Genomic DNA, 24,169 nt, shown 5'->3' with positions numbered 1-24,169 from the left:
TGGAGGCTGCGCGGCGCGGGGCTTGACGGGCGCTGTAGTTCTGGCCGCGCTCGAGGAACAGCAATAGCCGGCTTTGGGAACTCCCTTTCCCATGATGCCACGCGGCGAAGACGCGCCCGCCCAAAAGGCAGCCAATGAAAAGCCTCCTTTTCCCTCCCCGAGCCAGTTCCCCCCTCCCCGCTCGGAACCTTCAGAAGGATGATGTAATGGCAAAGCGGGCGAAAGGGCGGAGCGCTCCTCCTCCTGCACTGCAATTCATTGTGCCGTGTAAACCCAGCCAGGGCAGGGAGGGCACAGCCGCTAACTCTCCCCAGCGAAAGGGGGCGGGAGTGGGTGGGTTGGCGGGGAGGGATAAAAGAAAGGGGGGTGGGGGCTGAGACCAATTTAAAAAAAAGAAAAAAAAAGCCCGAATCCCGAATCCCGAATCCCGAGTTTTGCATCCTTTAAGGAAGCTGCTGCTGCTTGCAAGCTTTGCCCCCCCCCCCCCAATGTCCCAGTGACTTTGCTTTCAAAGCTGGATTTTCCTCCGTTTTCTATTCTTTGGCAAACGGGGCAGAGGGAGCGGCAGTCCCCAACCAGGTGAGTCCTGTCGCTTGCTTTCTATATTTATATAAATACAAGGGTGGGTTATATCTATCTATCTATCTATCTATCTATCTATCTATCTATCTATCTATCTATCTATCTATCTATCTATCATCTATCTATCTATCTATTTAATATCTATATCTTTTACTCTTTCTTTTTTTCTTCCTTTCTCTTTCTATCTTTTTCTCTTTCTCTTTCTATCTATTTTTTTCTTTCTATATCTATTTATTTGTCTGTCTGTCTGCATGTCTGTTTATCTATCTCTATCTCAATATCTACATCATCTATATCTATATATCTTTCTTTTCTTTCTATTTCTATCTTTCTTTCTATATCTTTCTTTTTCTCTTTCTTTCTCTTTCTATCTATCTTTTTCTCTTTCTTTCTCATCTATCTATCTATCTTTATTGGGGCTGCTGTGTCTTTCCCGGCTCTCCTTTCTGGGGTGTTTTAAAATTTAAAAATCAGCTTGGGCTGTCTTGAGCTTGTGAAACCTAACCTTCTGCTGGCGTCGCAACAGGGGACGCTTTGTCTCCTGTGGGGGTTTTTTAGGGGGGGAAGAGAGGAGACGCAGCATCACCCCGAAGTTGGAAAATTGGTAGGGATATTCGGGATTGGTCGCCCCTTTCTTGGATGTGAGAGCAATGCCCCTTTCTGAGCTACTTAGCTTGAGAGTTTATCCAAGGATAGATTGCCCTTCCTTCCTTCCTTCCTTCCTTCCTTCCTTCCTTCCTTCCTTCCTTCCTTCCTTCTTCCTTCTTTCCTTTCTCCCTCCCTTCTTCTCCCTTCCTTCCTTTCCATCCGTCCTCCCTTCCTCCCTGTCTTCCTTCCTTGCTACTATCCTCTCTCCCTCCCTCCCTCTCCTTCCTTCGTCTTTCCTCCCCCCTCCCTCTCTGTCTTCCTTGCTACTATCCTCTCATCCTCCTTTCCTCTCCCTTCCTCTTCCTTCCTCTTTCATCTCCTTCCTTTCCTCCTTCCTTTCCTCCTCCCTCCTCCATTTCTCTCCTCCCTTCCTTCTCTGCCTTCCTTGCTACTATCCTCTCTCCCTCCTTCCTTCCTTCCAAATGCATACCCTGCAGAAAAGGGACTTGGCTGCAGAAAACGCATGGGGCGGGCAGCAGCATTTTCTTCCCCGCTCCCCTCCCTCTTTCTTTTTCCCTTCCAGATGTTGGGGTGGGAGCCTCGGGGCCTGATGGAAGAATGGGTGGCGGTATCGGTTGGTGTTGCCAGGTGGGGATACGGGAGGGGGGGAAGGGAGGAGGGAGAAAATGACAAGTTGGATGATTTGGGGAGGGGGCAATGGGTGTGAATTGATGACACCTTATAAAACCGGCTCCTGGTCCTTTTTCCCACCCTTTCATTGTTGGTTGCTTTGATGTCGAAAAGGCATTCCTAAATGCAGAAGATTGCTGTGTTTTCTCCCTTCTATCCTTTTTCAAAGGTGACAGACATGAAAGGTTTTATTTTTCTCTTTAAAAAACAAACAAACAAGCCAGCTTCATCTCATGAGTTTATCTACTCTGGAGTAAATCCCAGTAAGTTCAGGGGATCCTTAAAAAAAGCCAGCCTTTTTAAACTGTCTTGCAATGGAGTGCGCCTTTGCTCTCTGCCCATAAATGCCCAACACAACCTCACAGCTGGGTGTCAAGGGGACTACTACAGTTGTAAGAAAGAGTAGTTATCCTATAAAGAGGCCTCCTTGCAAATAAGGTGGGGATTTGGCTTTGCTCTGGAGGTGAAATCGACTTGGAACTATGCTTTTTCTACTTTCAGCAGGTTTGAAAAGGTTGTAATCTTAACAGGAGAAATTATAGAGAATTAAAAGATTCCTGCTACGGAGGCTTTGTAGAGGTTTGAAGAATTAATAATAATAATAATACTTTATTTGTCAGTGCACAACACGTGTACAATGAGATTGGTTGAGCTCCCTCAGTGCACAAATTGTCAGAAAGCTCTTTTCCACCACTCCGTTTTTGCAAATTTTCTTCTTCGACCCTCCGACTTTGATTAGTTTCAAATGGATCCCAGTCAAGTCATAAACGAAGGAGATTTGCTGTGATAACAGTGGGAGGGTCCTTAATTGGGGGGGGGGGGAGGGAGTAAAAGGACGTGCAATGCAGTTGGCCACCAGCTGAAATGGTGACTTTGAAGAGAGACAGTCTGAGGAGGGAGAAGAGCAAACATGAAGAGAGTGAAGATTGATCTTGGCTTCTTCAAAACGCCCTGCAGAAGTTCTCAGTCAGATCTTTTCAGTCTGTTCGAAAGAGGTTTCCCCCTCCCCCCCACTCCTTCCCCCAAAAGTTGGCAGCTGTGACCCACTCTTTGTTTAGTTGCAAGGAATTGCTTTGAATTCGCCACAACTTCTAAACATTGCAGTGTTTCCACAGTGTGAGATCATGAGGCGTTTGTGGTGCTCAGCAATCCTGGCCTCACAATAGCATCAACCTTGTCCTTTAGAATAGAACAGAATAGCAGAGTTGGAAGGGACCTTGGAGGTCTTCTAGTCCAACCCCCTGCCTAGGCAGGAAACCTTATACCATTTCAGACAAATGGATATCCAACATCTTCTTAAAGACTTCCAGTGTTGGGGCATTCACAACCTCTGGAGGCAACTTCTGTTCCACTGATTAATTGTTCTCACTGTCAGGAAATTTCTCCTCAGTTCTAATTTGCTTCTCTCCTTGATTAGTTTCCACTCATTGCTTCTTGTCCTACCCTCAGGTGCTTTGGAGAATAGTTTCTCCCTATTCTTTGTGGCAACCCCTGAGATATTGGAAGACTGCTATCATGTCTCCCCTAGTCCTTTTTCTATTAAACTAGACATACCCAATTCCTGCAACCGTTTTTCATATGGTTTAGCCTCCAGTCATTTTTGTTGCTCTTCTCGGCACTCTTTCTAGAGTCTCCACATCTTTTTTACATCGTGGCGACCAGAACTGAATGCTGTATTCCAAGTGTGGCCTTACCAAGGCCTTATAAAGTGGTATTAACCCTTCACGTGATCTTGATTCTATCCCTCTGTCAATGCTGCCTAGAACTGTGTCGGCTTTTTTGGCAGCTCTTTAGGATAGGGCTGGATGGTGTTTTGTTGTTGTTGTTGTTGTTGATGGTTGCGAAGTCTTGTCCGACCCATCGCAACCCCATGGACAACATTTCTCCAGGTGAGGGATGGCTAACCTTTTTGTCCTCACTTGCCGAAAGCTCCGTGTGTGTGCGACAGTGAGCGTGTGTGCGCTCACACCCATAATGTGATGCACGTGAGACCTCCGTGTGTGCCCTGCCCCCCTGCGCATGCACGTGCAAGCCCCTCCTGCTCCCCTACACCCCCCCTGCACGTGCGTGCATGACCCTTCCCCCATAGGTCATTTTAGGCCTAGCAGGCCTCCCTGAAGTCTCCTGGAACCAAAAATGGATACAATAGATACAATAGATACAATAGATAGGTAGGTAGGTAGGTAGGTAGGTAGGTAGATAGATAGATAGATAGATAGATAGATAGATAGATAGATAGATGATAGATAGATAGATAGATAGATAGATAGATAGATGATAGATATAGACAAATAGATATATAGACAGAAAGAGATAGATAGATAGATAGATGATAGATATAGACAGATAGATCTATAGATAGAAAGATAGATAGGTAGGTAGGTAGGTAGGTAGATAGGTAGATAGATAGATAGATAGATAGATAGAGCACGCGTTTCAGTGACTCCATCCAGCCACCTCATTCTCTGTCGTCCCCTTCTTCTTTTGCCCTCCATCATTCCCAGCAGGAGGCTCTTCTCCAGGGAGTCCTTCCTTCTCATTAGGTGGCCAAAGGATTTGAGTTTCCCCTTCAGGATCTGGCCTTCTAAAGAGCAGTCAGGGTGGATCTCCTCTAGGACTGACCGGTTGGATCGCCTTGCAGTCCAAGGGACTCAATGCAGGAGTCTTCTCCAGCACCAGAGTTCAAAGGCCTCCATTCTTTGGCGCTCAGCCTTCCTTATGGTCCATGTGGGGATAGCCCCCCTCCCCCCCACGCCCGGACACTGCGACCATCATAAATATGAGCCTGTGGCCTACTATCTGAATTTTGATTGTGTGACCATGGGGATGCTGCAACGGTCATAAGTGTGAAAAATGGTTGTGAATCACTTTTTTCAGTGCCATTGTAACTTTGAATGGTCATTAAATGAACTGTTGTAAGTCGAGGACTAGCTTATTCACTTTCGGCTCAACCTGATTTGGTGTTCAGCATTGAGCCGTGGTGGCGCAGTGGTTAGAGTGCGGTACTGCAGGCTACTTTTGCTGACTGCCGACTGACTGCAATTTGGCAGTTCAGATCTCACCAGACTGAAGATTGACTCAGCCTTCCATCCTTCCAAGGTTGGTAAAATGAGGACCCAAATTGTTGGGGGCAATACTCTTAACTCTGTAAACTGCTTAGAGAGGGCTGTAAAGCGGTATATAAGTGCTATTTTTGTCTCCGTCTGTCTGTCTCCCATCCATCCATCCATCATCAACAGCCGTGGCAGCGCAGTGGTTGGAATGCAGTATTGCAAGCTAACTCTGCCCACTGCCAGGAGTTCGATCCTGACCAGCTCAAGGTTAACTCAGCCTTCCAAGGTGGGTAAAAGAAGCGCTGGCAGAGACCATACCAAGGGAGATGCGCCCGTGTTCTAATCCAGCTTTCAGGATTCTTCTCCTAATATGTCTGATCCACAGGGAAGAAACTTTTGCCAAACCCTTGCCTCTTAAAACAAAACCCCATGTTTTTTACTTTAATTAGCTTGATAGCCGTGCTTTGCAATGAAACTGTGTGATCCGGCTATGTAGGAGAAATTTGGTTCACAATCCGTTGGCTCAGTGGCGGTCGGTGATTGAAACACATAAGGGAATATCGCTCCCGCCGCCTTGAGTCTGAAAGCAGTTCCATAGGTGGAAGGCGTAGACATTTTGGTGAGGTACCAACGTTTAGTACTGTAAGGAGCCTCAGACCGCTCCTGAGTGAAGGAGTGGAACATCTGCCAGTTTGAACTGAGGTAACGGAATGTGAGGCAACTGGCAGTTGGAACAGAATTCTTTTCAGGTGGGGAGGGGGAGTAGAACTGCTTAGCATCACAGTGTGTTAATTACTGTATAAGAAATACTAACGATCTGATGGTCATTTTGAAAAATCCAAGAAGCCAAGAGGAACATATGTGCCAAATTTCAAGTTTGTAGGCTTTACGGTTCTGGAGATTTCGTGCTGAGTGAGTGGTATTTGCCTTTTATATATACTGATAAAGAGAGACAGAGAAAAAAAGATTAGAAAGTCGGTCGGGCCGGCGAAGTTCCTTTCATTCTTTGGGCTAACACTGCGGCTTTTCATCCTTCCAGTGAAGTCCCTTCTGGTGAGAAGCCAAAGTTGGTATTTGTTTCACTGGAAACCAATGAAGCTTTTCACACTTTGTCTTTAGGAGCAACGCCCAGGGAGCTGGGAGGTCTTCTCCCCATAACTACTTTGAAAAGAAGGGTGGGGGAATGATTCAGCAAGAAAGAGGAGGCAAGCAGACGGTTTTATTAACCTGCCTTCTGCCCCATATCTTGCTATGCAATTCAAGGCTGAAGCAAAAACTCTGGGAAAACAGAATAACAGAGTTAGAAGGGACCTTGGAAGTCTTCTAGTCCAACTGTTAGGAGACCCTATACCAATGATGGCGAAGCTTTTTTGGCTCGTGTGGCAAAAGTGGGGGGAGCTCGGGGGGGTCGTACGCTGGTGTGCCACATCCATAATACTATGCGCGCGACCTCCCACACGTATGTGTGTGAGACACCTCCCTGCGCAATCCGGCATGCGCGACACCTGCCCTCCCCCTGCTTTTGGCGATCCTGGGGCTTTCTATGAGCCTGGGGAGGGCAAAAAGGGCCTCCCCCCCCCCCCGGGAGGCTCTTCGGAGGGCGAATAATGGCTCTACAAGCAAACCGGACGTCACGTTCCCGAAATTCCAGTTTTCGCATTGGGTTGTTTTTCGCCTCCCCTTCAGTGGTTAGAATGCAGTATTGCAGGCTAATTCAGTCCCCTGCCAGGAGTTTGATCCTGACCGGCTCCAGGTTGACTCGGCCTTCCATCCTTCTGAGGTCGGTAAAATGAGGAATCCGGTTGTTGGGGGCAAATATGCTGACTCTGTAAACCGCTTAGAGAGGGCCGTAAAGCACTGTGCAGCGGCATATAAGTCTAAAGTGATATTGCTATTATTCAGAGTAGTTTAGATTTAGCAAGCTTTACTCGGGTGCGAGTAAATGGATAGGACAGCAAGGTGTTGCGTAATCTGCAGCCTGAGGGATTGTTGGCTGGGCCTTCGCTGTGTGTGGATATCTGGAATTGAATCCATGGGCCCCAAATGCCAGATCCATTCCAGCTGCTGTTTCTTGTTAATGACCGCAAAGATTTATTTGAATTCATCTCTTGTGTAACCAACATTGTTTTGTTCCTTGGCAAACTTCTCGTATGTGTGTGTGTGTGTGTGTGTGTGCTTGCACGACACGAGAGCTGGCTGAACAATGACATCCCCTTTTCTTTGAGTTGCCCAAATTTGTAAACACTGCCAGAGTGGCTAATCTGGTGTTAACATGCGGCTTGATATTTTTTGATCTTGTATGGTGCCGTTCAGAGATGGGTTTCACATACATTTTACCACCGGTTTGCCGCGCACTGAAAATGTGAGCGCACGTGGCTTGTACGCATACGCACGGCTTAGAAAACGCGAATAGGACAGCATAGCAGCGGGGCGGCGGTGCCACTACTGTCTTATGAGAACCGGTTCGAACTGGCTGAATACCATCATTGGTGCCGTTTTGTGTGCCAAAAAGCATCTTTCGTTTTAATGAGATCTGATCTCTTTATTCCTCCCTTACTTTCTTTTTAAAAAAAGAACAATAAAGCCTCAGTCCTGAGTCTTCCCTAGAATTATTTTTTTTCCTTATGGAGCTTGGATTTTTATTTTTTGCTTTTAAAATTTCCCCCTCCTGGCTTAAAAAGGAGAAAAACTGGGAAACGTGGCTTCCAAATGGCATTGGGAGGGAGACTTCCCTTGACAAATTGACAAAATGTGAATATGAGAAAACTATGCGAAGACTTTAGGAAAAAGGGTGTGTTTTGAGCGTCGGATCCAAACATAATGGAACAGATGATGTTGGTGGACTTGGTTAATGTTGTTTCTGTTTTTGCAGTCTTCTGGGTGGGTTTCCTGTTGTAGCTTCACCCTCTTTCTTAGACCTTAAGGATAGCATTGTGCTATATTATTGACAAAGAAAGTTGTGTACTTTCATGAACTTATTTTGGTTATATGCCACTAAATTCTGCTTTCTTCTTCTTCTTCTTCTTCTTCTTCTTCTTCTTCTTCTTCTTCTTCTTCTTCTTCTTCTTCTTCTTCTTCTTCTTCTTCTTCTTCTTCTTCTTCTTCTTCTTCTTCTTCTTCATAATATATAAATATATATATGTATGTGTTTATGTATATGTATATATATGTATGTATGTATATATGTTCCAGCATAATTCTGGAGCACCTCCAGCAATTTCAACCAAACTTGTTACACAGATGACAACCTCTGGAAACAAATACTGGGAGAGTGTGTGTGTGTGTTTTCCAACATAACTCTGGAATGCCTGGCCCATTAAGGAGAGCGAGTGCGGCATCCTAGAGCGGCAATTGTTTGTGATGTCGTGGGAGGAAGAAGGGAGAGCCTTGGCCGTTAAGGAGAGCGAGTGTGGCATCCTAGAGCGGCAATTGTTTGTGATGTCATGGGAGGGAGAAGGGAGAGCCTTGGCCGTTAAGGAGAGCGAGTGCGGCATCCTAGAGCGGCAATTGTTTGTGATGTCATGGGAGGGAGAAGGGAGAGCCTTGGCCGTTAAGGAGAGCGAGTGTGGCATCCTAGAGCGGCAATTGTTTGTGATGTCATGGGAGGGAGAAGGGAGAGCCTTGGCCGTTAAGGAGAGCGAGTGTGGCATCCTAGAGCGGCAATTGTTTGTGATGTCATGGGAGGGAGAAGGGAGAGCCTTGGCCGTTAAGGAGAGCGAGTGCGGCATCCTAGAGCGGCAATTGTTTGTGATGTCATGGGAGGAAGAAGGGAGAGCCTTGGCCGTTAAGGAGAGCGAGTGCGGCATCCTAGAGCGGCAATTGTTTGTGATGTCATGGGAGAGAGAAGGGAGAGCCTTGGCCGTTAAGGAGAGCGAGTGTGGCATCCTAGAGTGGCAATTGTTTGTGATGTCATGGGAGGGAGAAGGGAGGGCCTTGGCCGTTAAGGAGAGCGAGTGCGGTGTCCTAAAGCGGCAATTGTTTGTGATGTCAGTTCCTTCCCAGCTTCCTCTAGAAAGCCAGCCGTGACGTTCACCTTCCAGTGGATCAATAGGGAAGCGCCTGATGGATTTGGGGCAAAGTGCCAGGATCGTAGACAGGGCGGGAAAGAGGAGCGCATGGGAGGGGGAAGGGAGAGGGCATGGATGATGGGCATGAGAGTAGGGGGAAGAAAGGCACCTCTCAGTAGCTACCTGTCAAACGCTTCGATGTCTATAAATACTCGGACAATGCCGGGTTATCAGCTAGTTTCACAGAGATAAGATGAGATTGAGCTATCAGATAACCGCTTTATAGGTCGTCCTCAACCTACGACCGCAATTGAGCCTGAAATATACGTTTCTAAGTTATGAAATTGGTTAAGCGAGTTTTGTCCCATTTTACAACTTTTCTTGCCGCAGTTGCTGAGTGGATGGATGTTAAATTAGTTGTTAAATTAATAAGACAGTTGTTAAGCGATTCTAGTTTCCCCATGGACGTTGCCTGTCAGAAGGTGGCAGGGACACCTTCTGCCATTGTCATAAATGCGAGTCAAGCATCCGAATGTAAATCCCGTGACCCTGGGGATGCTGCAACGGTCGTAAGGGTGAAAAATGATCATAAGTCTCCCGGTTTACAATAGTTCATTTAATGGCCATTCAAAGTCAGAACGCCGTTGAAAAAAAGTGAGCTACGACCGTTTTTCACCATTGCACGTCCCCACGATCACGTGATCAAAATTCAGATGCTTGGCAACTGGTTCATACTTATGACGGTTGCTGCGTCCCGGGGTCGCGCGATACCTTTTTGCCACCTTTCGACAAGCAAAATCAATGGGGAAGCCAGATTCACTTTACAACCGGGTGTCCTAACTTATCAACTGCAGTGATTCCCTTAACAACGGTGGCCAAGAAATGGGGCGTAAAATGGGGCAAAAGTCACTTCGTAACTGTCTCGCTTACCGGCAGAAATTTTGGGCTCAATTGTGATCAGTTGAGATCTACCTATATAAGATCTCCTGCTTCAATAGGGGGTTGGACTAGAGGACCTCCGAGGTCCCTTCCAACTCTGTTATTCTGCAGAATCTACAGCTGGGTTTGAAGCTTGTTTATTTCAGGGGCATAGTGGAAAAGTCGAGCTTTAGGTAACGTCTATTCCAGCACAAATCAGCAGGAGTTCCTGCAATTAGGGGGTTGGCTTCGCTTCAGGAACTGGTCTGTGGTTTAAGAAACTGTCGGTAGAGCATTTCATGGCGAGAATGAGGATAGTTAGACTGAACAATGGGCAGCTGCAAGGCAGTGGTTAGACAGGCACGTGACTCTGGCTTTGCCCCCTTGTAAGAACCTGGCTGGGAAAGTAGCAACAGCAATAGCACTTATATACTGCTTATAGTGCTTTATAGCCCCCTTTAAGTGGGTTACAATGTTAGCCTGTTGCCCCCAACAATCTGGGTCCTTGTTTTACTGACCCCAGAAAGATGGAAGGCTGTGTCAACCTTGAGCTGGTTAGAATTGAACCCCTGGCAGTTGGCAGAGTTAGCCTGAAATACTGCATCCTAACCACTGCATTACCATGGTTCCTTCCTTTCCTACTTCCTCCCTCCCTCCATTTGCAATAGCACTTAGGCTTATATACCACTTCATGATGCTTTACAGACCTCTCTAAGCAGTTTACAGAGTCAGCCTATTGTCCCCAACAATCTGGGTCCTCCTTTTACCGACCTTGGACCCAGGCTGTCAAGTTACTACCAGTTTGGATAAACCAGTCCGAACCGGTAGGAACCCCTCCCCCCCACCCCGATATAGGGTCTCTGTTAACTTGTAAAGCGTTTCCATGACTACTGTCGTTGCCATAGGAAAAGGGAGGAGAATTCCATGCATAACTTTGACCAGAGTCAGGTCTCATATTCCCTCAACTGGCGTGTGAAATGCGCATGTTTGTAGCCTGCTGCAGCACCTTGTTGGTGGATGTGATTTATGACACAGACAGAAGGGAGGGGATAGAGGGGTAAAGTTCAAACGCAATTAAGTGGAAATCAGTTTCGTCTCCGCAGAAGAACATGCGGAGAAAATGTTGATCCTAATAAATGAATGGGTTTCTTTTGAACGTTGTCTCAAGGCTCGCAAATTAATTAGGTCATCTTTTGGAAACTTCACAGTCTCCTGCTTGAGCAGGGGGTTGGACTAGAAGACCTCCACGGTCCCTTCCAGCTTTATTCTGATTAATCCCTCCTGCTTCTTTCTCAGCCCTCACAAACTTTCTCCCCTTATCTCTGCGACCTTCAGCGGGGTTTCAACAGAGGAAATCAACAGGGCTGATCTCTGCCCTTCGTATATGTTTTCTTTCCCCTGGCTTTTTCTTCAGGTGCCTTTTAGAAACAACACACACACACACACACACACAAACACACAACCCCAAAGCAAAACAGGGCTCCTTATCATACTTGGAGTTAAACCCTCATTAAACTTTGCCCTGTTTTCTGTTAGAGCTATTGGAAGGAATGTCCTTCTGGGTTCAGTTCCAAGTGGGGAAAAAGACACTGGAAACATGGCGGCTTTGGGGAAAGATGGTTTTAATGGTGGACAGGATCACGTGGCTTGAAGATGTAATTAAAAAAAGATGAAATAAAAAAAGGGCAGAGATGCTGAGAGTCTCTGGGTTTTATGCCCTCTGGTCTTTTGAATCCGAGCTTGCATTCTGATTGGTTGTCAGACTCCCCTGGGGCCACTCTGTAGGCTGTCCTGGGTCCCAGGCTTGGTTGAGCCTTGCTGGGTGATTATAATCTCCCCAGGTGCCATGCAGTGAGATGGATAGAGGGCTGATCCTACTTTTGTTAGATCTTGAGTGAGGGCATTTGCTTATGAATAGACCTAGCTCTCTCTATATCTCTTAAGAGCAGGACATCTGCTGTGGACTATTGAGGAGGAGCTATTAAAAGGGAGTCTGTTTCCTGCCTAAAAAACACGTTTCTCCATTTCTCACCCAGGGAAAATATAATATTCTGCCTTTTTAACGTTTCCTAGAATATTCCATTTTTCTAGGAGAGGGGTGGGGTTTACCTTCCTACAGAGGAAAACCACAAAGCTTTCCTAGCTGGCTGAGATTTTTTTCTTTACTCTCACTCAGAAAAGCCATCAGTGGGGTCTGATTTTAAGGTCCCTATGTCCCGGGAAATCTTTATTATTATTATTATTTAAATCAGTAACTGACGATCGATTCCACGTCATGCCTGCTGATTATTTAGGAGCCAGGAAACCAAAAGAGCTGCCTTGCTTGCATTCAGGAGGCTCAATCTACTCCCACAAACTTGGGAACTTAAAAACCTGTAGTCTTCTGGTGGAAGAAATGCCCTTCTGGGTTCAGTTCCAAGTGGGGGGAAAAAGACACTTGGAGGCTGCTTGGAAAGATGGTTTAATGGTGGTGGACAGGACCACATGGTTTGAGGTCCCGGGCCATGCAGGGGCAACCTTATAGGCTGTCCTGAATCCCAAGCTTGGTTGACTCTTGCTGGGTGATGATGTAATGAAAGGTCTTTGGGCAATTCCTCCTATGGCTTTGCCTGAAGAAGGTAGATCTTTGTTATGTAGAATAGATGTGGAGACTCTAGAAAGAGTGCAGAGAAGAACAACAAAGAGGATTAGGGGACTGGAGGCTAAAACATAAGAAGAACAGGTGCAGGAACTGGGTATGTATAGTTGAATGAAAAGAAGGACTAGGGGAGACATGATAGCAGTCTTCCAATAACTCAGGGGTTGCCACAAAGAAGAGGGAAGTCAAGCTATTCTCCAAGGCACCTGAGGACAGAACAAGAAGCAATGGGTGGAAACTAATCAAGGAGAGAAGCAACTTAGAACTGAGGAGAAGCTTCCTGACAGTTAGAACAATTAATCAGTGGAACAGCTTGCCTCCAGAAGTTGTGAATGCTCCAACACTGGAAGTCTTTAAGAAGATGTTGGATAGCCATTTGTCTGAAACGGTATAGGGTTTCCTGCCTAGGCAGGGGGTTGGACTAGAAGACCTCCAAGGTCCCTTCCAACTCTACTATTGTATTATTGTATTATTATTGTAATAGACTGGCCCAGGCCTTAACAGCCCATTGACAAAGGTGTGTGTGTGGGGGGCTGACTTTCTCCCTCCCTTTTAGGGGGAAATATTCTGCGCTTTTAATATCTCCTAAAACACCTCATTTTTCTAGGAGAGGGGTGGGTGCTAACTTCCTACACTTCCACTTCCAGAATGGCTGGCCCGAGGAATTCTGGGAGTTGAAGTCCACAGAAGTCCCTAAAGGCGGGGGAGGGCTTAGTTTTTCAGACCTCCTTTTGCAGTCTCTGCCGTCGAGTTTGATTGCAGTTTGAAGCAGCTAGGAAAGAAAAGTCTCTCTCTCTCTTTCCGCTTTTTCCTTTTCGTGGAGATGTGGCTTCCGCATTCTTTATCCCCAGTCCCAAAGATTGTGGGCTAATTTATGCAGCCTTGCAGATTGAAAAGCAGCGCATGGAAATCTCCAGTTGTAAATCGCTGCACCATTTAGTTCTTAGAATAGCTCAGTAAGAAGTGGGAGCCATTTGAAGAAAAGGGGGGGGGGATTGTCCGGATAAAACACACACACACACACACACACACACACACACACACTTCTCCCTCTCCCCCTTTGATGACGCAGTCTGTTCCATTTTGACCCTGGGAAAAAGGCCCAATTGGCTCAGGACAGGCAGTGCTTTTCTCGAGACAAATCTTTTAAATGTTGGTGTGTGTTTTTTAAAAAGGCTTTGGCGTCGCAGTTTAGTTGCTGCAGAAAGAGCTTCACGTAGCACAACTTTGTGGAATGCATCTGCTGGTTGGGTGGGGGGGGAAAACCGGCTGGCTGCCCCCTCGAGTTGGATGCAGAGTTAAAGAGAGCAGAACCAAGTTTGCGACACACACAAACACACACAAAACGGAGTTATTGAGCAGAGAAAAGCAAGCCACTGAAGCAGAGAAAAGCAAGCCACTGAATGTAAACAGCTGCCTCGAGATACCAAGACCCAATAGCACTTTTGGAGTAGCAGTAGAACGGAAGGCTGAGTCAACCTTGAGACGGTACCTTTAATGAGGACAAAACTCTTTTGACTCCTGGATGGAAAAGCTGGGATGGAAGCGAACAAGGAGTACAGAGCGTGAATCATCGTGATAGGTAGTCCTAGACATAGCAATAGCGCCTAGAGTTATATACCGCTTCCCAGGGCTTTGCAGCCCTCTCTAAGGGGTTTGACGGAGTGGTTTGACAGTCGAGTACCCCAAGGCTCTGTTTTGGCCCACTACTCTTCAACATCTTCATCAATGATTTGGATAAGGGAATAAATGGGGAACTCATCAAATTTGCAGCTGGCAGGAATAGCCAACACTCCGGAAGACAGGCTTAAGATACAGAAGGATCTTGACAAACTTGAACATTGGGCACTGTCTAATAAAATGAAATTCAATGGTGAAAAGAGTAAGGTTCTACATTTAGGCAAGGAAAATGAAATGCAGAGGTACGGTATAGGTGGTACCTTGCTCAACAATAGTAACTGTGAAAGGGATCTTGGAGTCTTAGTGGACAACCCCTTCAATAGGAACCAGCCGTGTGCAGCAGCTGCCAAAAAAGCCAACACAGTCCTAGGCTGCATCAACAGAGGGAGAGAATCAAGATCACGTGAAGAGTTAATACCACTTTATAAGGCCTTGGTAAGGCCACACTTGGAATACAGCATTCAGTTTTGGTCGCCACGATGTAGAAAAGATGTGGAGACTCTAGAAAGAGGGCAGAGAAGAGCAACTAAGAGGATTAGGGGACTGGAGGGTAAAACATATGAAGAACGGTTGCAGGAACTGGGTATGTCTAGTTTAATAGAAGGACTAGGGGAGACATGATAGCAATCTTCCAATATCTCAGGGGTTGCCACAAAGAAGAGGGAGTCAAACTATTCTCCAAGGCACCTGAGGGCAGAACAAGAAGCAATGGGTGGAAACTAATCAAGGAGAGAAGCAACTTAGAACTCAGGAGAAATTTCCTGACAGTTAGAACAATTAATCAGTGGAACAGCTTGCCTCCAGAAGTTGTGAATGCCCCAACACTGGAAGTCTTTAAGAAGATGTTGGATAGCCATCTGTCTGAAACAATATAGGGTTTCCTGCCTAGGCAGAGGGTTGGACTAGAAGACCTCCAAGGTCCCTTCCAACTCTGCTATTGTATTATTGTATCGCATAGCACAGCACAGCACAGCATAGAATAACAGAGTTGGAAGGGACCTTGGAGGTCTTCTAGTCCAACCCCATGCTTAGGTAGGAAACCTATACCACTTCAGATTATCCAATATCTTCTTTAAAACTTCCAGTGTTGGAGCATTCACAACTTCTGGAGGCAAGTAGTTCCACTGATTGTTCTCACTGTCAGGAAATTTCTCCTTAGTTCTAGATTGCTTCACTCCTTGATTAGTTTCCACCCATTGCTTCTTGTTCTACCCTCAGGTGCCTTGGAAAATAGTTTGACTCCCTTGTCTTTGTGGCAACCCCTGAGATATTGGAAGACTGCTATCATGTCTCCCCTAGTCCTTCTTTGGTCCAAACTCTTCTTAAAACTTCTGGTGGCGAGTTGTTCCACTGGTTAATTGTTCTTACTCTCAGGAAATTTCTCCTTAGTTCTAAGTTGCTTCTCTCCTCTGTCTTGTCTTCTCCATATATATATATATATAATTTCAAAGCAGGACCGTGGGAATGAAACAACAGTTTTTGTGTTTTTTTAAAAATCCAGCTTGGTTTGCAACCTTATTTGACTTCCTGGACACACGGCGATGTCTTTGCACGCGTGTGCAAAACTGCCATTGGAGTAGTCCAGGGGTGTCCAAACTTGGCAACTTTAAGACTTGTGGACTTCAACTCCCAGAATTCCCCAGCCAGCTCTGCTGGCTGGGGAATTCTGAGAGTTGAAGTCCACAAGTCTTAAAGTTGCCAAGTTTGGACACCCCTGGAGTAGTCGAAGGGGGATAATCTACGGGAAGTTATTGGCAGCCATAATTATTTATTAAAGGGGTTTATCACGCTATCAGCTGTTGGAAAGTAAACAATCTTTATCTCTACTTGTCCTTGGGCAGCCCTGAGCGGTGAGCAAAAATATGCTTTGTTTCCCACAGCTGTGCCAGCATTGGAACTGCAAGGAGAGAGAGCACATCATAAAATAGAGATATTGGGTGGCATTTGCTGACAATACAGAGACCTGTAGTTTCCCTGAAAATAAGAGGGTTTTATTTTCTTTTGACTCCCTGAAATAAGCGCTTGGCCTTATTTTGGCAGAGGTCTTATTATTTTTGAGGTGCAAGAGGTGGCGAGCATGGTCACCTCATGGCTGCTGCTGTGTTGCAATATTTTCACGGAGGGCTTATTTTCAGGGGAGGGCTTATTTTAGCGCACGTGGATAAAAGCCCAATGGGGCTTATTATCCAGGGAGGTCTTATTTTCAGGGAGACGGTATATCAGTGATGGAGAACCTTTTTCTTACGGTGTGCCAAAATTGTGCCCTGTCGCGCATGCCAACACCAATTAAATCTTCCCCGCCCACCTGTGCATGGATGAGTGACGCCTCCCCCTCGCGCATGTGGGCATGACCCCTCCTTATGCTCCGGAGGCTTTTCTGAAGCCTGGAGAGGGCGAAAACAGCCTCCTCTGGATCCCCAGAAGGGCGAAAAATCAGCTGGCCGGTGCGTGCATGTGCGCCGGAGCTGGTGGCTCCATGTTCCACCTGTGGCATGCGTGCCACAGGTTCGCCATCATGGGGAGGATATCCTTTAATTTTGCTGACAGAGGGCACTGGGGGTTTGCTGTTATCCTTTTCCAGAGGTTTCATCCATAAGGTTTCCTGGTGGTCTCCTTTCCACTACTAGATGGTTCCTATTCACCCAGCTGCTGCCTTTTCAATTTGCAACCACTTATAAACGACGGACACACCCACACACAGCTTTTTATGCCGGCAGGCCTCAGCTTAACGGCCACAACTGAGCCCAAAATCTCTGTTGCTAAGCGGGACACTTGTTGAGCGAAATTTGCCCCATTTTTACGACCTTTCTTTCCACCATCGTTAAGTGAATCTCTGCAGTTCTTAGCTTTAGTTGCATGGTTGTGTTAAGTGAACCTGGCTTCCCGCTTGACTTTGCTCGTGACCTTAGGACACTGCGACCGTCGTAAATATGAATCAGTTGCCATTTTGATCAGGTGATGCTGCAAGGGTCGTAAGTGTGAAAAACAACTCACTTTTTTCAGTGCCATTGTAATTATGGTCATTAATTTTTTGGGATTGTTGTTTAATGACCCCCTAATCCATTGCGGGGTGGAATGGGGGCAACTGAATGGAACTGAATCTTTACTGGCCAGATGCCCTTCCTGTCACCAATGCAGAGTTCGCAGCAGATATATTCTCATTGTGCCCGGAGAGAGAAATATCTGCCTCTACCTAGGATCGAACTCACAGCCTCCTGATTGTGAGGCGAGAGCTCCACCGTTAAGGCCACCGCACCACTTCTAACTATGGTCATTAAATGGATGGTTGTAAGTCAAGGACTACCTACCAGTGAATTGCTCAGGTTGTGAAATGCCTATGTCTTCCACAAGGGGGTGATGTTCCCTTGGAAAGATGATAAGGAAAGTATTACATAACCCAAAAGTTTCAGATTGGCCCAGGGTTTGCATAAAAGGAAGAGGAGGTTTCTCCATTCAACATAGTAATCATTAAACCCATGTTTGCAACATGGTCTATGCCCAGGCAAACTACACAGAGTTGATGCCAGTGGTAGCTTCACCCATGTTTAGTTATGGTTTGTTGTATCCATAACCTATTGAATATTTTTGTATTCACCTATTACAACATTCATATTTCAGGGGATAACACTAATGGTAATAATAATCGAAAAAGTAATTGATAGGATGACAAAAATGCAAAATCCTCCCTCTCCCTGCATTTGTTTTCCTCCCTTCCGTCCTCCTCCCTCCCTCCCTTCCCTCCCTCTCCTCCTTCCTTCCTGCCTTCCCTCCCTCCCTCTTTCCTTCCTTCCTGTCTGCCTTCCCTCTCCTCCTTCCTTTCCTTTCTTCTCTCCCTCTCTCCCTCTTTCTCTCTCCTCCTTCCTTTCCTCCCTCTCCTCCTTCCTTCCTGCCTTCCCTTCCTCCCTCTCCTCCTTCTTTCTTGCCTTCCCTCCCTCCCTCCCTCTTTCCTTCCTTCCTGCCTGTCTGCCTTTCTTCCCTCCCCCTTCCCTCTCCTTCCTTCCTTTCTTCCCTCCTTCCCTCTCCTCCTTCCTTCCTTTTTTCCCTCCCTCTCCCTCCTTCCCTCTCCTCCTTCCTTCATTCCTGCCTGCCTGCCTTCCTTCCTTTCCTTTCTTCTCTCCCTTCCTCCCCTCCTTCTCTCCTTCCTTCCCTCTCTCCCTCTCCTCCTTCCTTCTTGCCTGCCTTCCCTCCCTCCCACCCTGTTTCCTTCCTTCCTTCCCCACTCCTTCCTTCCTTCCCTCCCTTTGTCTTCCTCCCTCCCTCCCTTGCTTCCTTCCTTTCCAGAACTTAAAAGTTCCTGATATTGAGAAACCCCTAAAACCAGGGAAAGGGTTTTGATCGCAGAGTTGTAATCGTCAGCCAGTATAACCACCATTACCAATCTGAGAATCTCACAGCACCCCATCGCACTTATGCTCAGCCTTTCCACCTGCGTTAAGAAAAAAGATCTTTCCTATAAACCTCTCCGTTTTGCCTTTAAAAAACCCCAAAGAAAAACTCTGCGGCCAAACCTTAATTTTTTCTCATTAAGCCTCCCATTTCAAAATCAATTCCTAAAAGTGCCCTCTAATTAACTGGTCTCCCGAAATGGATTTTGGATTTTAGGCCAGTTTAAAACTCAAAAGGCAGAAAAGACAACGGGATATTTCTCCTTGTGCGAGATTTGGGCGAATAGGTAGTAAACATGCTTTAAAAAGTAAAAAAAAAAACGTTCCGAAGATCACGCAGAACAGCTGATTGTTGCACAGCTGACTGTCAAAACTTTTTAAAACTTTTTAAAAACATTTTTAGCGTTTTTTACTACCAGTTGGGGGGGAATAGGTAATAAAAAAAATGCTTTAAAAAAATAAAAAAAAAGTTCCAACGATCAGCTGTGCCATGCGATCATGGGAAGCTTTTTTAAAAAACTTTTTTTTTTGCATTTTTCATTACCGGTTTGGGCGAATAGGTAGTAAAAATCACCCACACAGCTGATTGTCAGAACTTTTAAAAACTTTTTTAAAAACATTTTTTAGCATTTTTTTTTTACTCCCAGTTCAGGCGACTAGGTAGTAAAAAAAAAAAGTTTTAACAGTTCTGACGATTGGCTGTGCGACAATCAGCTCTGCCGTGTGATTTATATTAGCTAGAAAGCCGGAAATCCTGCTTCCTAGCGAATCTAAATCGCACGTCACAGCTGTTTCCCCCCCCCCCCCCCGTTTTACTTTTCCTTTGCAGACTCAGAAAAGGCTTCTTAGCGCCTGCAGTGCGCATGCATGCAAACTCACATGTGCGCATGAAGCGAACCGGTAGCAGACTTCAGAGCATTTCACCCTTGCTCTTCATTCCTCCACAGAAGGTTTCAGAGGAAAGAAGGAAATAGGTAGATATAAAATGAATGGATAATCAAACGGTATTTTTTTATTTATTTTTTTCATTTCTTTTTGCAGGATTTCAATCATAGGACTCTGTGCTCTGTACATATGAGCAAAGAACTTTTTTCTAAGCCCAGTTAGAAAGAGCAAACCAACGTTACTAATAGATCAGAGTTTCTCAACCTTGGGCACTTTAAGCTGTGTGGACTTCAACTGCCAGAATTCCCCAGCCAGCATGGCTGCTGTAAATAATATATAGATCTCTCCCCACCTCAATCTTATCTATGCGATTGCAGAAGGACAATGTTCGGTGCCACCTCATGCTTGCTTGTGCTTCGCTGAGATGCAACGATAGTCTGCCATGAACTAAGGAGAAAGGAGGATGAAGGGGGGCATACTTGGGAAAGTGAAAGTAGTGGCTGTGTCTTCTCCAAATGCTGCTTCAAGGTTGCCCAACTGGAAGAAATTGGGAGAAGCATACCAGAGCACATTGAACTGAGCGTTAGGAAAACAGCTTTGCAGGGTTTTAACTGGTTACCGTATGGTGGGGAATGAAAGATAGGAAAGGAGCGGGAAGTATAACGTAGGAATTTTTGAGGCCGAATCTCAGCTCTGATTATGCATTAATGCTATCTATCTATCTTATCTATCTATCTATCTATCTATCTATCTATCTATCTATCTATCTATCTATCTACCTACCTACCTACCTACCTACCTACCTACCTACCTACCTACCTTATCTATCCATCCATCCATCCATCCATCCATCCATCCATCCATCCATCTATCATCTATCTACCTACCTACCCTATCTATCTATCTATCTATCTATCTATCTATCTATCTATCTATCTATCTATCTATCTATCTATCTATCTATCTATCTATCTTATCTATCTTATCTATCTATCTATCTATCTATCATCTATCTATCTATCTACCTACCTACCTACCTACCTACCTACCTACCTACCTACCTACCTACCTTATCTATCCATCCATCCATCCATCCATCCATCCATCCATCCATCCATCTATCATCTATCTACCTACCTACCCTATCTATCTATCTATCTATCTATCTATCTATCTATCTATCTATCTATCTATCTATCTATCTATCTTATCTATCTTATCTATCTATCTATCTATCATCTATCTATCTATCTACCTACCTACCTACCTACCTACCTACCTACCTACCTACCTACCTACCTACCTACCTACCTACCTTATCTATCCATCCATCCATCTATCATCTATCTACCTACCTACTCTATCTATCTATCTATCTATCTATCTATCTATCTATCTATCATCTATCTATCTATCTATCTATCTATCAATCATCTATCTATCTATCTATCTATCAATCATCTATCTATCTATCTATCTATCTATCTATCTATCTATCTATGCAACGCAACTCAACTCAACGCAACGCACAGTGTTGGAACAGAAGTGAAGAAAAAGAGAAAATTCCTTGCAAGAAAAGGTGCCCTTTTGCTTGAAAAGACTGGCATAGAAGAGGGAAGACAGGAAGGATAATGGGAAAGGAAAGGAAAATGTATGGGGGAGGAGGAAGGATAATGAGTTAAAGGACGAGCAAGGGCAGGGAAAGAAATTGCATGGGTGGGAGCAAGAGACGGAAGGAAGGAAGGAAGGAAGGAAGGAAGGAAGGAAGGAAGGAAGGAAGGAAGGAAGGAAAATAAATGTTGGATGGTCAGAACCCACAAACTGATTCTCCCTGTGCCAAATGTCTTAACTGTGGTTTACCCTAAGCCTGGCACCATGCCCCATTGCAAACAAGCCTTCTGTTTCATCTACTCCACACAATTCTCGTGATGGTAAGATGCCAGCACCCTGCTACTCCAACCTCTCCCTGTCCTCTCTCTCCTCCCTCCCTCCCTCCCTCCCTCCCTCCCTCCCTCTCCCTCTCCCCCCCCCCTCTCTCTCAAAAAAGCTAGAATAATGCACACTAACTCAAAATCAAAACCAGCTGCTCAATTTGCAGACCGGAAAGCAGTGGTCCACAGGAGTCATTCTGGGAGTTGAAGCCCCCATGTTTTCAAGCTCCCATAGTTGAGCCAAGCACCAGCCTAGGCAATGTCTGCGGAATCTTCCTTAACTAGTAAAGAAACGGTTTTGAGAAGGGCTGTGTACGAATCCTGCTGAGAGGGAGGAATTCTCTGTCTGGATGACGCTGAAGAAGCTTGTAGGGTGAGATCATTATTTATGTCCCTCTATCATCTGATGAGGCTAAGTAGCTTTTCTTCCCGACAGGCAGTTGGAGATAAACACTAAAAGGAATGCATTACTGATAGCAAAGTATTCTGCTGCACAATAGCATGCCTTTAATGCAGAATTTGGAATGGGATAGGATAGGAGGATTATAGGAGTAGAATAGGAGTAGAATAGAGTAGGATGGAATGGGGTGAAATTCAGCAGGTTGACAGGTTCTGGAGAACCGGTAGTGGAAACTTTGAGTAGTTTGGAGAACTGGCAAATACCACCTCTGGCTGGCCCCAGAGTAGGGTGGAAATTAAGAATTTGCAATGCCCTTCCCCCAGGAGTGGGGAGGGAATGGGGATTTTGCAGTATCCTTCCCCTCCACACCCACCGAGCCACGCCCATAGAACTGGTAGTAAAAAAAAATTGAATTTCACCCCTGGATAGGATAAGATAGGATGGAATGGGATAGGGTAGGGTAGAGAATAGAATAGAAATAGAATAGAATAATTTAGAATTAGAATTAGGAGTAGAATTAGAATAGGGTAGGATGGAATGGCGTAGGGTAGGGTAGAGAAGAGAATAGATTAGAATTAGAATTAGCAGTAGAATTAGAATAGGAGTGGGATGGGATGGGATGTGGGATAGACTTGACTGGACTAGACTAGACTAGAATAGAATAGAATAACAGAGTTGGAAGGGACCTTGGACGACCATTTTTCACAACTGAAATCATTCCCCATGGTCATGCGATCGGAAATTCAGATGCTTGGCAATGGACTCATCGTTATGACGGTTGCAGTGTCCAGGGATCATGTGATCCCACTTTTTGCGCCCATCTGATGAGCAAAGGCAGTGGGGAAGGTTCACTTAACAATGGTGTTACTAACTTACCAATTGCAGCGATCCACTTAACAACGGTGTCCAGAAAGGTCGTAAGATTCACTCAACAACGGTCTCGCTTAGCAATGGAAAATGTGGTCCTAAATCCAGGACTACCTGTACACGCGTTTGCTCCTATTCAAAAAGGAAGGAACAAGTTTCTGGTCCTTATGACCTCTGGAAGCCTTATTGTGGGGGCGGGGGGGGGAGGGGCGCTTCAATTCTCCCAGCCGAGTTTTATACATTTTGACTACCTTGTTCTGGCGTTCCAGATATATCTGCAGCAACCAGATAATCCGAGTAAATATTTACTATGTGGAGAGAACATTTCATGCCCTTGTCCCTTCCAGTACGTGTCTGGCTTTCTCTCCGTCTTCAGTTTCCCATAGATTAGCAAACAGCCATCTGAATTTTTTTCCTTCCTAATTTTTTACACGCGTCCCCGCCGCCCCCCCAACATGGATTTTTTCCTCTGTGGCATGTTGGTCACACGGAAGTCCTTATCGGCCGAGAGAAAAAAGCCAGAAGGTCAGGTTCCCAAACATCTTGGGAGCTTCAGCTCTTGCGAGATTTTGGTGCTTCCAGGATTTCTAAGCCAGAGGTGGTATTCGGCCGGTTTGGACCGGTTCATGCGAATCAGTTGTGGAAATCGCGGGTGGGCCATCTCTATGCCGTCCCATTTAGGCACGTTTTCATGCAAAATCACATGTGCGGAAGACTGAGCGTGCGTGCTCACATTTGCGAACCGGTGGCTAAGACGCTGAGCTTGTCGATCAGAAAGGCCGGCAGTTTGGCGGCTCGAATCCCTAGCTCCCGCGACTTGTCCCAGCTTCTGCCAACCTAGCAGTTCGAAAGCAGGTGAAAAAATGCAAGTAGAAAAATAGGAACCACCTTTAGTGGGAAGGGAACAGCGTTCCATGCGCCTTCGGCGTTTAGTCATGCTGGCCACATGACCACGGAGACGTCTTAGGACAGCGTTGGCTCTTCAGCTTTGAAATGGAGATGAGCACCGCCCCCTAGAGTCGGGAACGACTAGAACATATGTGCGGGGGAACTTTTACCTTTTAGGGAAGGTAAGTTAATACCACCCTTGTTCTAAGCCATTATTTTTCTCCACTTTCTTGTCTACTGGATGTGTAGAATAGCTGGCAGAACTGATTAGGATTTTATGAGTGTTGGAGAGAACAGTACGATATTTGTTATAAGGAAAGCCATTAAAAACATGGAGAGTGAGATCTTCTATGATTCAAACGTCCAGTTAATTTCTTGGAGTGATTTGTAGTGGCCTTTTCCCAGTATATTTTTCTTGTCCTGCTGGTTTAACCCACAGCTATGTTTCCTGCTAAACTCTATTTATTTTTTATTTAGTTATTTAGTTTGTCAAACATGTACAAGATAACAGACATACATATAAACATGGACATGAACTAAGGAAATGAGTAGAAATAAATGGGGACAGTAGGACAGGTATGGTAGGCATGCTGGTGTGCTTATGCACGCCCCCTTTACGGACGTCTTAGGAATGGGGTGAGGTCCACGGTAGACAGT

The 24,169-nt window shown here is 45.6% G+C and overlaps 1 protein-coding gene across 2 annotated transcripts in view; it reads left to right on the top strand.

Annotated features, from left to right (window-relative positions):
- Window positions 1-419: 419 nt before the first annotated feature.
- The window catches only part of RAB30 (RAB30, member RAS oncogene family), a 37,580-nt gene continuing 13,830 nt past the window's right edge, over window positions 420-24,169 (top strand). The window contains exons 1-2 of one of the 2 annotated variants that reach the window (XM_081951120.1): window positions 420-579; window positions 19,371-19,515. The gene's annotated coding sequence lies outside the window, so the exon portion shown is untranslated. The remainder of the gene's footprint in view (window positions 580-19,370; window positions 19,516-24,169) is intronic. The other variant, XM_081951119.1, reaches the window with a different exon arrangement.

Source organism: Natrix helvetica (assembly GCF_964273705.1).
Source record: "Natrix helvetica genome assembly, chromosome: 4".
Lineage (NCBI taxonomy): Eukaryota > Metazoa > Chordata > Lepidosauria > Squamata > Natricidae > Natrix > Natrix helvetica.
Note: the sequence above shows the minus strand (reverse complement) of the source record. Positions and strands in the feature narration are given on the sequence as shown.